Genomic DNA, 16,566 nt, shown 5'->3' on the forward strand with positions numbered 1-16,566 from the left:
TGAAAAAAGATTTCTTTTTCAAAAAGAATATTAGAAAAAAAGAATGCTTATCTTGAATGCACGTAAATGTTTAGTATGCGCATCGCGAGAAATAGACGAAAAGGATATTACTGAGATACTCTTGTTCTTTCGTAGCAGTTGCATTCAAATGAAAATCTGGCGTATCAACGTTACACGTTTTCAGAAGGTGCCAATTCCGCTTTTCCGTCGGAAATTTTTGCTAATTATAGTTTTTTTAATGCGGCTACTGCTGTACACCTCTCTTCCTCCCTCATCCTTTCTTGCAGCACGAGATCCTTCGCTCTGGAAACGCGTCCTCACGACGCAGAAGGGTCGTTATCAATTTCTTAAACGGCATACATATTCATGTATGCGTATCATATGCAAAACAAGACGGGAGCTCAGGCAAATATTTGCGCGTTGCCGCTGACATTTTCCGTGAGAATAGTGCGAAAGTGGATCTGCAATTCTGAGATCTTCATCGCCGCGAATCCATTGGTTAAAGCGATTTACAGATATTGGATTACGGATCACGATCCGTTCCCTTAGTCCTTCGTTAAATATTAATTAAAAAGTTGCAACACTCAAAATTCGCCTGGAATAAAATTCATCCCAAATTCCTCGAAAATTTTATCATTTGAATTAAAATTGAATTGAAATTTTTAACACTCACCGCGTCAAATATATGTGCAGAGTTTAATTAAAGTTTAAATTTTTTTAGGCATTCACAACACATACTCCAAGCTTTTAAAATTAACTCTCTTTCACATATTATATGTATATTAAATTTACAATTAGTATTTTCTATAGAAAAAAAATATCAGATAATCTCGTGCGTGCGCGAGAATATTTTAAACAAGATTTGATGAAAATTATTTGATGAAAACTAATGAAAGTTATTTTAATAGATAAATCTATTTTATGTTTATCTAAAATCTCTTTAGAAAACTGCGTTTATATTAAAACTCTGGATAAGATTGTGCCTTCTTTCTCTTTTTAACATTTTGTAGTTAATTTTTCCACTTTTTATTAATTTTTTCCATATCTGAATTTTCGTATTCATTTTCACGCATAAATTTCATCTTCTTTTTATCCCTTCTACTAATTGCAATAAATATTTATTTTGAAAGAATAATGGATAGCTGATTATTATTATCGATATTTGATATTTCGTTACTTGAACATAGTTCTTATAAAAGCAGAGAAAATCTGCAAATGAAATTCCTTCATTTCAAAAATTTTAGCAGAATAAAACTTTTCTCTCTCTTTCGAAACTGTGAATTAAAGCTTTTTAAACGTTATGCAATTTTGCATAAGTTTATTTTATGCGCCAATGCCCGTAAATATGATAATCCTCGCTTTAACACAGCTTCCTCGACACACAGCTTTATCTCTATTTGTTGATATTAAGAAATTATCGATTTAAAAAAAAATTCACACGAGTATATATTTTATTTTTTTGATAATTATTTCTAGTGATAATAAATTTAAATAATGTATATGTGTGTGCATGTATGCGTATATGATCAAATCTTTTATTTTAATTTACTAAATATTAATTGTAAGATACACATACGCATTGAATAAAATAAAAATTTAAGTATGACAGATATTAAGGATTTAAAATAAATGACGGATACAGAAAAATATTTTATCGCGATGCTCTTTAAAATTATAATAGTTAATTCGGTGTTATGATTACGACATGATATATAATGTTGCTGTAAAAACGTTTATAATGTGACGTATAAAAAACGCTTATTTAATATGAAACAAAATGGTTGTTTTTTGCAATGTTTCCATTTTATCAAATGCATATTTTTTAATAAAACACCTCATTTCGCAGTATTATATCTGTACGTGATTTTGTTTCACGGTAAAGCAGCGAGGTGTTTAATCGACCATCCGAGAAACATTTTTCTTCATTTTACTCGCAGTATATGGATGGACGAATCACTTTCCTTACGTAGAGTAAAATAAATTGAGCTCGAAGAAAATTTGAGTTTAAATATTACATTTCTCTATAATGATTACCGTATAATTACTTCCAAGAAAATATTGTGTAGAAGCATGAAGAAGTATAGCATCGGATAATAAAATTATCTGTGATCATAAGATAATAAAACGATTAGGAATTATTAGAACATGCATGGCGCGTAAAATAATATAACTATAAATAAAATAAATGATAATAAAATAATAATAAAATAAAATACTAATAATAATAAAATAACAGATAAAAGTCATCATCTTTTTTTTTTAGATTGTCAATTGTATTAGCGATATAATGAACGAATAATGGAATTGCTTTTGTTTCTCGGAACTAAGATAAGATTCTTGCAGAGATTAGTGTACGAATTAAATTTGCGTCAACTGAATAGAATTGAATTTAGAATGCTTAATTTCTTTACTTTGAGTTATTCTCTATTCAATGTTAATTAAAGTAAGTAAGTTAATCTTTGTCGGGGACGGAAATGCAATTCATTCAATGCTAGATTATGCTATGAAAAAAATAGAGAATAATCCCGTACATGCGGAATCCATTTCCTGCTTGGCAGCGTTTCATCGGCGGTTAGCCGTTGCGGTTGCAAGTGTGAATAAAAGAGAGATGCTTCGCCATCGGGACGGATATTTTTCCAGAGAAGGCCCCGTGTGTACCGTCTGCTATTTCATTTTTATCGATCAAGTATAAATTATAAACTGTATGTTCCTACATAACATGTATCTATAATATTGAGCACACGCTACAGCTGTCAGCTTTAATATTGACAACTTTACCCCAGCATTCTTTTAATGTCCATAACATAATTTTTACATAATATTTATTTAATATATATATTGATATATCTTTTATTCAAATTCAATTTATTATGCATATTATATAGCACTTCTTACATATTACTTCGATTTTTTTCTTGTTATACATATTTTTATTTTTTTATTTTTTATTTTATTATATTATTTTACTTTTATTTTATTATTTTTTGATTTTAGAGAATTAAATATATTTATTATATATTTACTATTACATAATATTATTATTAATATTATTATTAATATTATTATACGTACAATCAAACAAAATAAATCCCATGATCGTTCTTCCATTCTCGTGGAAATAAAAGTATACGGATTCTAAAAAAGAACAGGCGAGCATCGTGCGGAAAATGCAGAAGAAAGACGAAAGAAAGACTGAGGAAATAAACTCGCGTGTAACGACTTCTCGAGACGTCAGAGCACAAGTGAATCTTGATATTTATGTTGATTTTGTCGACTTTTATTCTTCGCTCTTTGATATTCAACACGACGCATCGTCGTGTCGAGACGTCGAGTGCGATGTGAAAACTCGAAATGCTGGATTTCGAATTCAATTGGCAGGCCGTCGACGATAGAGAGAACCTGCAGAAATTATTCTCTACAAAGACTCAAGGGACACAATCCCCGTGCCGTGCGTTTGGACGTGAAATTATTATTTCCGATCTCGCGACGGCCGATTCTAGTCCGAAGAAAAATTGAAAAATATACTCGGGGCATGAGGTCGAGGAAATCTCAATAGAGATGATTGCCGGTTAAATACCTTTAACCTTTTAAAAGTAAGTCGGCAAACGACCAAGTACTCTCAGATATACATAATATATGTGCCTCAAAGAAAAGCTAGGTAAAAGTTATAAGAGAAGGTAGAATCGAGAAAAGTTGTACGACATATTTTTCAAATTCACCGCGGCATCATCGTATAGTGTGAGTTGCAGATCACTTAATCATTTAGTATAAAACAAACTTTTATTCTGAATACTAAATAATGCTGAATACGCTTTATACAAAAAAAGGCCGCTCTCTGAAAGTTTCTGAACAAAATCGTTTAAACCGAATCAGAGATAAAACGCGAAACAAGTTCTGGTTGATTCGACTCAACCGCACGTGAGAAGAAAGTATCGGATAAAATCTACGTATCGAATGTACATGCCAAGGGAATATATTTCTTGCGAGTGTGAAATATCGAACACATAGTTATGGTGTAAGCCGCTCGTTATAAGAAGAAGATATGCTTATTCGATACGGACACGTCTATCAGCTGATATTTATAGATTCGTCCAACTCATGATATTTCTTGTTACATTATGTCACGTGTGATATTTTAACGTATCGCTTATTGATAACATTCACGAAATAACATTAATAATTTGTTTTCTTTTGACAAAAAAAAAAATTGAAAAATATTTTTTCAACCGCGATTTATTCGAAGATATTAAAGGAAAACTGTGCACAGAATTTTTCGAATTATTCAAAACTATTTTCTCAATACTTATATGCTTTATGTATAATATTTATAGTTTACACGTTTTAGAAATTTAGAAGGCACGCTTAGAAATTTTTCTTTGCATGCACTGTCTACATAGAGTTTTCGAATGATCGAGTGGAAATCTCGTTTTCGCGATAACATGGAATTCTTTCCGAGTTTACTTGAACCATGACATGATCGAGATATTGTAGTAAGGCTCATTCACGCATGACACGATTATCGGTAAAATTCTGAGCGCAACGTTGACAATACACGCACAGTGCACAACACATACGATCCCACAAGTGGTCGCAGTGCGATGCATCGGAATAATGCCGCGGAGCCCGATTGTTACGCGAAATCAATGCAAGAATATGCAGTCGCAAACAGCTGAAAGATGATTGTGTTGCGTAGTTGAAGATTCTTCGAAGAAAAAGTGTTTAACGCTGGATAAAGCTGCGCATTCAAGCGCAAAGTAAAAAAGTGGCTTAATTTTATCCTCATGCCAGGAATCCCCTTTGTCAAGGCACCTAATCGCAAAGTACTTTGCATAAATTGACTTTTTAATTCTTATATAAGATCCATTATTCAGCCTTTATCTTTCACGAGAAATAAATGATATGCGGATAAAATCGTAATACGAAAATTACATTCTCCGTTTAAGATATCATTGCAATTTTTCAAAGAGTACTCAAGATAAACGATCTTAGCGACGGGACACCTTTGATATCTGATAATTAAAAAGTTTCGAGAATTAAATATAAAAGAGTGGAATATACGATTAACGAGATTTCTTTTATTCTCTCTCTCTCTCTCTCTCTCTCTTTCTCGTGTCACGCTAAGATTCAATATCCGTTATATATTTCGAAGCTTCTTCTGAGCGAATGGGAAGAGAGCATGTCTAGCATTCTCGATAGCATCAGACGTATTAATGATGTCATTGATACATCTACCTCAAGCAGTCTGTAATACGATTACGATCCTGTTCCGCCAGAAATTTAATTTCAAAAGTCACGAGAATTCTCTTTGACAATTTCAGATAGAGTTTTCCAGGATGAAAAACGAAAGAGAGAGAGAGAGAGAGAGAGAGAAAGATAAGAGTGATTTATTATCTCATAATTTTATCGTTTCACAATTTTCACATCAAAATAGATGAAATAGATAAAATAGAAAATCTAATACATTTTCTGTGAGCTTTGTCGAACTCGATATATTTTAATCATGTTATCGCATGCCGCACAATATATACACACACGGCTGCCACAAAGAGCACGTGAGATCTCCTTCTTACACGTCGTGCCTGCCATAAATTTTCCCCGTTGCGACGTAGCACGCGAGAAGAAATTCGCGTGCACCACTTGGCAGCAGCCCTCGTCATCGCGCGTAAAATGATCCTTGCCATTTTCTCGGAAACAAATGCTAGATGATCGTGCCTTGGCGAAAAGCAATCTCAGCGATGGGGAATTTACAGAATACCATGTAACATCGCGCTAATGTTTCTCTTCGTGTTTTCCCTCTCGCGTCTTTTCGCTTTTCTCTCCCATTCTCTCTCTCCACCATTCTCATCGCGTGCTTTATATCAAATTTAATCTCGCGCTTGCCGCGTCATTAAACTTTCAACGCGAGACTGTTGCGTTGTTGGTGTTTCATTTGTATAGAAAAAGTTAATAGACCTTCGCAAAACAAAAATTGTTTTTTTTTTTACTTAAATATTGAACACTTAAAAAAATTTTATCTCCATTTTATTCCTTTCGCAATCTAAGAAATTCCCAGCTGGGAGAAATCTTTTCTACATCGAAGTAGATCAATCGAACAGAAACGGTAAAAAGATGGTAGAGAAAGCGGCTTGAGCCAAATTCCTTGTCCCTATGCCTGATTAAAATTATTCTCATTCTTTATTTACTATATTTACTGTGATAAATCTGCTTTTCTTGATTCGATAACGATAAGCTGCATTAAACATTAGCAATATCTATGGTAATTTAAACTTAAAAGGAGCTCGGCTGCCGATTGAGAGATATCGCTTCGAATTAAGTAGTGCGGCATTGGAAAGTATAAAAAGAGATCGATGGCTTGATCGACGAGAGAAGTCATTCACTTTGGTCTGTGCCTATGACCTTTGCATAAAGAACAAAGTAACTTCTCTCGTGCTTTCAGCAAGATTCATCGACTTTCCGAGTAATCGTCGAAATAATGAAGAACACGGAAATGTACTCACGAATGATACACTCAGAATTCTAAAAATAGAAAATTGAGCCTCTAAGTTTAGCACTATTTATACAGAATTTATTTAGAAAGCTTTGTGAGATAAGTGCTGATATACAGAATCAATTAGAAATGCGCCGCCTACGCTTTCTGACGACAATTTGTTATCGTTCGATTGCTGGATAAAAGGTTTCAAAATTACTTTAATAGTAATTGATAAAAGAGAATATATAGCGCCTTTCTAGCAATGATTGTCAAGAGAATTGCTGATCACGTTGAAAACAAACGACTTGGTAATATATTAATGTGCTTTGAAAATTATGATAATTTTTCGCCATATCCAATACTTTAACTATCAATAAAATAAGATAAAAATTCCCAGAGTGATTTTCTAATATTGTTTTTAAAAAATCCTTCAATTTTAATTAAATATCAGCCGCGAAAATACGAACAAGCGAGCAATCAGAGTTCATCGAAAAAAGTCTGCCTCGTGAATTCAATTAAGAAGTGGAAAATGGCTGCTAGACGATGATTGCTTTATATGACGAAAAAAAAAAGTCTGAGCGCACGACAGAAATCGAGTACTTTTATTTGTCATTGCGTATTTCTACGAGACACAACCGTGTTCTTTATGAGCCTAATAAATAGACGCATTTCATCTGTATTTTTCCACGCGATTCGTTTTATGCATTTTGCGAGGCAATAAAAATAGCATTCGTACGCGGATAACAATGTAACGAAAATTGAAAAATGAGAATCACTCTTCGACGATTAGACACGTGACTCCTCTTAATACAATTCAATATATTATCATTTTTAATGCGCTCATTGGATAGAACTAAAATAAGCAGATTTACAAAAGTTCTTGCAATAATCGATTTTATTCGCAGATATTAAAGAGCGATCGCGCGTCGATTATCCTACATAATCGAAGGTAAACTCGTTGTTAACTCCCACGTGTTCCGATTAAAGTTTCACAAAGCTGTGGACGCCTTCAATTAGCGCAAAGTCAGGTAATCATTAGGCGGCATTTAGCCCCGCGAGATCGGGTCGCTCGTGTGCAGATAGTAAAGACGCACGTAAGTCGGTCTGTTTGCATGGCCTGGATAAGTTTTGCGCGTTGGATCCGTCGTCAACATGCACGAACGAATATCGTGCGCCGCACGACACGTGTAAAATGCAAAATAAAATATTCATACGTGAAAAAGCGTAGACTTTGAATAATCCTATTTGAAAATCAATATTTCACGATGTAATATATAAGCGTTTGTTTTAATAAAAAATATGTTAATAAAACTCGCGATATCGTCTCTCGTGACATCTCCTGTCGAAAGATACAATGTACGACCGATATGAGATATATTTATGAGATATATATATATATATATCGTATAACGTAACACAGTTGCAATGTATGTCATAATTAATACTAATCGACATATATGAAATCGTTTCTGATTAGCGTCATGTCGCTTCATTACGCGTCCTTCGGATACGACTCAATCTAGCTAATTCCAATAAGAATGTGTCGTCAAATATCTTTTCGTGGGCGACCCTAATTTGAAATGATGACCTGGCTGTCATTTAGATCGGTCATTACATAAATTGATCATACATATCCGAGTGATCGAATTTCTTATGTCGGTGTGGATCTAAGTAGAAGAAAATTAATTTGTAGAAGTATCCGATGTTAAATGAGCTTTTGAACAATGATAAAAGTATTTTCATTTGAGCAAACAAATTTGTCAAAAATATCTAATGTAAGAAGAAATTATTTCAGTATAGAGTGTTCTTTCTTTTAAAGTTGAAAAATTGAAGATAAGAGAGAAAGGACAGGAAATTAAGATTGTAACTTGATAAGATCCATTTTACATATGATTTCGTATTTCAAATGAAGTTTGTAATACTGTAAAATTTCAATTCTAAAGTGAGATAATGTAGATTTCACTTGATATAAACTGTTGTTAAGCGTATTCTGAAAGACTTGTTCGGGGTCGTATTGGCGACGCATTAACAATGAGTTGAAATCGACGAGGCGCTACTTAAAGTCACATCGACTGGGAAATGATGCACTTTAACCTATATCGCTGATGGAAAACAAGGCGGATCGCCCCTTAGCATCATCTCGTTGCCGCAATAGTGCGCCGTATATCCTACCCGGAGGTTAATCTTGGCAATAAATACGAACGCCATAACTGTGGGGGAAGTCTTTTCCGATGCTCCGAGGTGTATGTTTCCCGTCACTGCGACATCGCATCGTAATTTTCGAAAAGGGATAAGCTATGACCCTGATAAAAGAGCGGAGGTAAACGAGATTATCGCGTAAGCTTCATTAAAATTAGTATCTTCACGTTAATTAAGGCCTCAAGCAACGCGCGCGCGCGAAGATAAGTTTAAAGTGAGTCAACTAATTATAACGCTGAAGAAAATATATATCCAGTAAAATTATTTTCTCTAATCTTCTCTAATCATTCTCTCTTCTCTTTTAACTTTTAACGTTCTCTTTTTAAATCATCCATATTTTTCGTAAATATCATTTTTTTTTCGATATATATATCTCGGTCACTTTTACTTCTCATTGCAACTTGTTAAATTTTTTAATCTTCTCGCGTTACACAGAAGTACGTTTTACACAGAAATGTAAGACATCTAGTAAGAATAGGATATTCTTTCTCTCCGGCTGCCCCGGAGCTAAGAACGCTCCTCTTCTATTACGTCTATACTATTAATCTCACCTTGAGAATATCAGACAAATCGACTACTTCGACCTGTTTTTATCTTTCGAAGGAGCGTATTACGGGTAGATAGATTCCGCGATATTAAGCATTTCACGTGCGCTATAAATCTGCTCTCTCGATTTACTCGCGCCGACAAGAGATGCGAAATATTGCCTCCTGTCCGTGATAATATTATCGCGCCAAGTAAAAATTGAATCGTGTGCGAAAGTTATGTGTATTGCTCTTTCGCGTTAAAAAAAAAAAGAAAAAACAATATTCGCATTCACCAGTCAATTTGTCTATTATTTTATTTTTATTATTCTATTATTTTTCCATCTATCTTTATCCTAACTAATTATCTATTATTTTATATTACTCTATCATCTATCTTTATTATTTCTATTAGTTTATTATCGTATTATTTCGCGCACGTTGCGCTTGTTCATAAAATGAATACCGCGTGTCCATAAATATTGTGACGCGTACATCGACAGTGTCGACAATAAAACTAGAACGAAAAACATCCATAGATGTGTTAACAAATAAAATGCATTGTATATCAAACGCAACGTAATGTTTTCAATTTAATAGAGAGGATTAAATGAAACTTTCTGATAATAATAATAGTAGCCTTTTTTTACATAAATGCGGTTTTGCTTTCAACGCCATTATCCGAGAACTTCGATGCAGAATCAATTCATTTTCAATATCTGGAATAGAGTTATATGTGAGATTTCGGAGTATCTGTGTACAAAAACTATCGCGGATATATAAAATATGAAAGAGAAAAAAATTTTTTTCTTGCACACGGACAGTTTACAGCCGCAGTCGAAAAGCACAGATACGTAAAGCATACTTGTGAGTATAGAGACCTGAGAACGTAGACGTAATCAAGTTTCGCTGCCGTTGCATAGAAGCGCATAATGTCGATGTTTTTCCGCGGCGAGGAGCGAGGCACATAATGAGATTGAGCTGGAGCCTGAAACTTCAGATGGCATACTTTCCGAGGCACTCCGAGAGCTAAGTATTTGGTTGTTTCACGATGTCAAGCACGAGGAGAGAAGCTTACGCAATCTAAGAGGATTTTTATCCGCGACATTATTTTTGCATCTATAACTGCACAGCTGCATTTTTCTTTGGAACGCGTGACAATCCGGTCGAAGATGGATTCGAACACAATATGCATTTGCAAATTCCGCTTCGTGAAAGGTATCGCTTTAAACCACATTATTTGCGATTGGTAAGATTGAACAGAATTTTCCATAGACTTCGAAATAACGTTAAATATTTGAACTTTTGGCAAGTAAATACGAAAGGAATATTTTCAGTGCCAAGAGAATAAAATTTACAGTCCTGCGAGAGCTCCGGATACGCGCGGAAAATAAATAATTCTTTTTGCCAAAATGAGAAAAACGCTTGTGCGTCGGACTTCGGAGAGCCTTTAATTTATGTCTTTGAATCTATGCCAAATGTAACGCATTTCGTTAAGCCAACGAAATGTATTGCTTTGTAGAGAGAATACCAGGAAATATTAGATCCCCAAAAATATATTACGCTGCATCAAAACAATTGTTCATTCATGCACAACGGTACCGTGTTAATATCGTTTGCAGTTAGTTACGCAAATCTGCTATACATCGAGAGCATTTCTCTATTTGCAGTAATTACAAAAGTGACAGGTGACTACTGTTCCTAGTTTACATACAGAGGTAGATTTACATATCAACGATAACGAAATTTAGTAACTAATATTCTTGATATTGATTTTAACATTATACATGTGTTCCTTGACTATACATAATAAGAGAGAAAGTTGGTTCGAGTTTTAACAAGTGTAGAAGATACCACGTAATTTTTCAAACCGAGAATAATTCACATTCATTTAAAAAGAAACCTGCGAAGGTAAAAAACTTTGCATATACTCTTTAATCTTTTCCGATAATTTACCGTATACAATTTTCAGGTAAAAACGTCTATTTTATTATTCACAAATTCAATGTTGAAATAAAAAATTCGAGAGAGACGATCCATTTAAATGCATAAGAGATTTCAATTAAATCACAAAAAAATGCGAGTTTCTCTACAGTTCGTTTCAAAGCAGAATCAGATTCTGCGATAAGCGCGTCCTTCGTTATACCAGCATCGATAAGAGCGCACGTCGTAGAGCACCTGGCGACAGGTCGCCAGGTCGCGATTTCGCGTGTTGGCGCCGATCTGCGCCCCACGTCGAACGTACTCTCTTGCCCGCACCCTCTCGCTCGGGGGTCGCGTTCAGTCAGCTCCGAGCCGCGAGTGGGGTAAGTTGCGCCGCGCGCCGGCTCGTCTGGCCCTTCTTAGCGAACAAAGCGTACACACAACGCCGCTCCGCGTGCACCCATTTCACTCTTATCTCGTCGCTGATAACGAGAAACGCAATTTCTCCAACGACCCGATCCGACCACGCGACGCGCTCGCGTAAAAAGCGAGGTGAGGGATGTGGGTGAATCGCATGGTGATCGCGATTTTTTCTCCTCCGCTCGGTTTCCGCGTTTAATTCTTTCGCGACGAGAGAGAAGAAGGGAAGGATCTTTGGTCCGATTTATGACGACCGAGGAAGAAAGCGGCACCGGTGCTAGAAACGCGGGTCGCGTGTGAACGGAACGGCGGGCGGAAAGTGAGCTTCGTCATGTCGAGGTGAGTTCTCCTTTCTCTTCCATTCGATCTAGTTTGCGCGACGTGACTGTGTGACTGCGCAATTTCTTATGTAACGTAACCGTGGAAAGCCTGGCCCCTTGGGGTAAGAATATACCTCGTTCTCTTATCGAGTTTCGCAATCACGTCTGCGAATCGGTTCTCGTTGGCATTTGTAATATCGCGTATTGTTTCTGCATCCCATTTTCTTCCTATCTCTATGAATTCTTTGAACAATTTAACATCAGTTTTTCTGATAAAATTATTGAAGCGATAAAATAGTTGATAAATTTCCAGCGATTCATGATTTTCGATGAATTAAGCTTCACGAATTCAAATAAATAATATTTTCTTTGTTCAATTTGCTCTCTAAACTGCTCTCTAGTTGAACAAAATTTTTACTTTTCCAAGATTTGCACCCATTTACAATAAACTATATTAAACTATGTTGCCAAACGTAGAAGAAGTATTTGTCACACTTTTATTTTTTCGAAATGAATGTCGGTATCCGAGCTTTGAGTTTGACGATTGCTAAGTTTTGAGCAGGAAACATAACAAGAATTTCAAAAAGTAGTTTATCATTTAAAGTGCACTTTGCAGTCTTGCGCATTTTTTTACAAAAAAAGTTTATGCCCACTGGCAATTGGTAGTAGACTTTGCTTCGTGAAGCAGTTTCGTCTTGTCTAGAACAAAGGTCGGCTTTTCTTTGGACTCTGAATAAAGATTCTCTAATAATCTGTTGGCAACCCATAATATATATTATCGCATTACTGTTAGTAATGTTAGAATGGGGAGCATGATCGATTAGGAATCAGAAGCGAATACCAAACGCGAATTGCAGCGCAGTCCTATGACAATAGGAGCAAATCTCTCAAGTGGGTCAACAAGTTGAGTACTCCGTAGATACTCGGTTTTGTATTCGGAAGCTATGATAGGAGAGAGAAAGAAGGGGAGAGATAAAAATCGAAAACGTGAGTAGCAATTATTGGTTTTGCCGCTCATTCCGTTTGTAGAAACTAGTTCAAATGAACGAAAAAGAATAAATTAAATTTTTTTTTAATTACTGAAGATAAATAGGGGAAGAGAGGAAAACAAGATAATTATATGTAAATATTTAAAATATGTTATATTCTAAATTATAATTGAAAAAGGATTAATTAAACAATTACATCACGGAAGTGCGATATTTTAATACGTCTAATTTATTCATTACATTTTAGAAAAAGATTAAGACAATTCTTACATTTTCGTCGTATTTTTGGCTTATTAACGCAATAAAGAAAGAATATAAATTGGATTAAATGTTCAATTCGACAGATTTATAATATTTTAAATATCAATAACGATGATTTACCTTAAAAATTGCCGACAATATAAATTTTTATTGTACGATCATCATTAATGTTAATACTACTTAACAAGAGAATTTTGAAAACTTCATGAGATATTAATCCCTTACTTCCACCCCGAGGTTATTTCACTCTCATTTCACGTACAGCATGCTCTCTGCGCAAAAATGATATCTTCTCTTGCAAATATTCTTTTTATGTCAAAGTTTTGGATGATTCTCGGCAATGGACACAGTATATATGTGTGTTTTAATATTTACGAAGAGCGCTCACTCGCGAGAACTCGCATGCCCTATAACACCGTGATCTTTATGCATTATTCGGCGCTTTAAGATTTATTATGAAATCTACGAGCGAGTGATGGAGCAATTTGAGATGTTTTTCGAGTTTAAACGATATAAACTTATAATAAAATAAAATATTAGAGAGAGAGAGAGAGAGCATCACAAATTTTTTCTTTCATTATTTTAAGGAAATATACAGATATGTTTCATATAATTTCTTCAATATTTTTATAGCCAACTGCTAAAAAATTGTATTTCTTCTTCAGCTTTTCACAAAGTTGACATGCAGTTTAATCATGTATTTACAGAACCGTAAATAAACAGACGAGATACGACGATATATGCGATTGCACCGGATGGTCCGCGAATATAAAAGCGATGTTAAAAACGAACCGATCAATTTCGCGCTCTATTTTTGCCGCGATCGATCGCAGGTGCCGTCGAACGCGCCATTGAAACGACTTTGCAAAAACGACTTTATCTTTCTCTCTCTCTCTTCCTTTTTTTTTCCGTCCGATTTTTGCTCGCCGTTCCATAATATTTCACTGAAAATATCCATGCACAAAAGTCTCCCCAAAGATCCTGTTTCCTTTAAAGCTCGCTAGCATAATACATGCGATTTTTTTTTATAACGTAGCAGTTTAAATCTCTCGGCAGCCTTTAAAACGTTTTTAAATTCTCAGAGGGGAGGTGGTTGCGCGACGAGGGACGATACTTGTCAGGGGTACTTTATTACATCCACGATCGTATCCCATATCGCCCGTATATCTCTTCTTGCGCAAAGTTCTATTTTTGTTTCGCCATATCGATTCCCCCCTCATGTTGTTTGAAGTCGTAATACCACGTCGTGCCGGATCTCTTTCGCAAAACGGCGAAATCAAGCTGGGCGTTTGTCGCGTGTTGGTGAGAAAAAAGCGGCGTAAGAGAGAAGAACGATGCTAATAATATCCGGGAGGATAACAGATAGACGCTGTATTTTAAATTTAAATGAATGCTCATTTCGGAATGCGATTTATCCATGTAAGTTTAATTTCTTTTTCAGCTATTTCTTTTTTACAGATGATACGGATGCAAAGTTTTTATAGCGACTTGGCGACTCTCCGCGAAATATGAATTGCAAAAGTAGTAAAACTATCAAATGTAGTTATAAGTCATTCTTTCTTTATCCTTTTTTCTTTTGCGACTCGAAGCTCTGTTTCGCTGCACGAAATGAAGGGCGACTCTAAATACGCCGTGGTGGTGCGGAAATTAAATTAAAAAATTCTCATTATATATCTTTGGATTTGTCGAATAGAATCTCTCGAAATGATGAAGCTTAATATAAACGCGTCAATGCAGAATAAGCACACGTGCACTACTTTTTCCGGATAATTTACGCGATAAATTTGTAATTAATTAATTTCCATGAAATTATTACTCTGACTTTAGAATTTTTTTTAATGATTAATGAAATTTCTTAGTAAATTCCGTCCACGAGGTTGATACTTTTTAATTAACTATTGATTAAATAAAGTTCATGCATTTTCAATCTTGAAGTTGAAATTGTTAAGTCTTGAAATGTTTTACATTCCATAAAATATTCCATATAATTATGCTATCCAAATAATTGCGTTGCTTAAATTCTTGTTAAGGAAAAGACTATAATGTCTTTTCAAGAGAATTTTTTCAAGTGCACAGAGAGAGAGAGAAAGAGAAGATCACTAAACGGAAATATATACAAAACAATGACGTGTTTCGTCTTCGGAAAAACTCTAGAAATGCCGAAGAAATCCAATAGAGATCCAACAGTTGTCAAACAGTCTAAGGTATTTACGCTCGAATGTTTCTCTCGATACAATTCTGTCTCGAGGGACCGAGTGTTTCGTGCAGAATTCCTACAGAATTCAGTAGTACATTAAATATGAATTAAAACAAAGGGCAGGTAAGGCTTCGCAATGGCATACGAAAGTACTGGCTAAATGTTGAATTCATCAATGAACAATAACGCACAGATCGATAGTCAGATTAATTATCGTCGTTAACAGTGCATCCGCTAAGGTAGAACGATCATTCCCATTTACTGGAACGAAGTAATTAATTGCTAACTGGTAACAACGCTTGCGGACACGCGCCGGCGACGACAGTGCTCGTTTATTAATTGAGGATCCAATCGAAAGTTGCATCGTATCTCGCGCGATCTGACAAGTTGGATTATGAAGCATTGCGTTCTTGTGTTTTCTATTAAAATTTCTTGCACATTGCTAAGGTCATTTATTCGCATTCCTTCATCCCGATACTTAAATTCTTTATTAGATTTTTAGACGCACAAGTGAATAAATAAAAATTATTTCTGTCATTATTAATCTTTGTGGCTATTTAATAATGTGAAGGATACTTTAAATCTGATTTTAATCTTAATCATTATAATGAGAAAGAGACGGAATATCGTTTGATTTTATCAAAATGTAAGAGACGTACTGTAAGCACTTACATCTACGAAGATTCGAAGAAACGAGATAGTGCACGCTTTATTTTTATTGCGTTCATTATTCTCTCTCGCGGAAATGCAAGATCTCTTATCTGTTAAAAAAAAGAAATTGCTATTCTCTCGGCAATATCGCTAACATCGTAAATTCAAGCGATAGTAAGATCTTCCGTCCAAAAGACTTCCGCTTGAAAATTTCCGCGACACGAAAGTTACGAGAGCGAGGATTTTGAGCTTAATTTGAAATGTATCTTCAAACTGTCGCGGGAATAAGTCGAGTAATAGCGTTCCACGTGGAAGATAACGGCGGCTCTCAACACATCAATATGATAACGAGCTCGCGATATCAGAAGATATGTGTATGTGTGTGTATATTTGCGCCGTACTATTTATCTTTCGTCGTTTCTCTCGTTGATATCGCGAGTGTCACGTGAGCGGCCATCTTCGCAAATTTACATACTAAAATTTATCGTTGATTTATATCATTAAATTGTACTATCGTAAAAGCTGAATGAATGACAGTTGATTTTGTTCGCCTCGTAAAACTTCTTGCGCCATTTTGCGATTTTGAATGCAATCCTGTGGTTAAACAATTGCA

At 35.1% G+C, this 16,566-nt stretch overlaps 1 protein-coding gene across 2 annotated transcripts in view; it reads left to right on the forward strand.

The window, feature by feature from the left end:
• The first annotated feature begins 11,501 nt into the window (after positions 1–11,501).
• Positions 11,502–16,566, forward strand: part of LOC126854537 (nascent polypeptide-associated complex subunit alpha, muscle-specific form-like) — a 28,594-nt gene continuing 23,529 nt past the window's right edge. For both annotated transcript variants that reach the window (XM_050601399.1, XM_050601398.1), the window contains exon 1: positions 11,502–11,874. The gene's annotated coding sequence lies outside the window, so the exon portion shown is untranslated. The remainder of the gene's footprint in view (positions 11,875–16,566) is intronic.

This window comes from Cataglyphis hispanica, chromosome 14 (assembly GCF_021464435.1).
Source record: "Cataglyphis hispanica isolate Lineage 1 chromosome 14, ULB_Chis1_1.0, whole genome shotgun sequence".
Taxonomy (NCBI): domain Eukaryota; kingdom Metazoa; phylum Arthropoda; class Insecta; order Hymenoptera; family Formicidae; genus Cataglyphis; species Cataglyphis hispanica.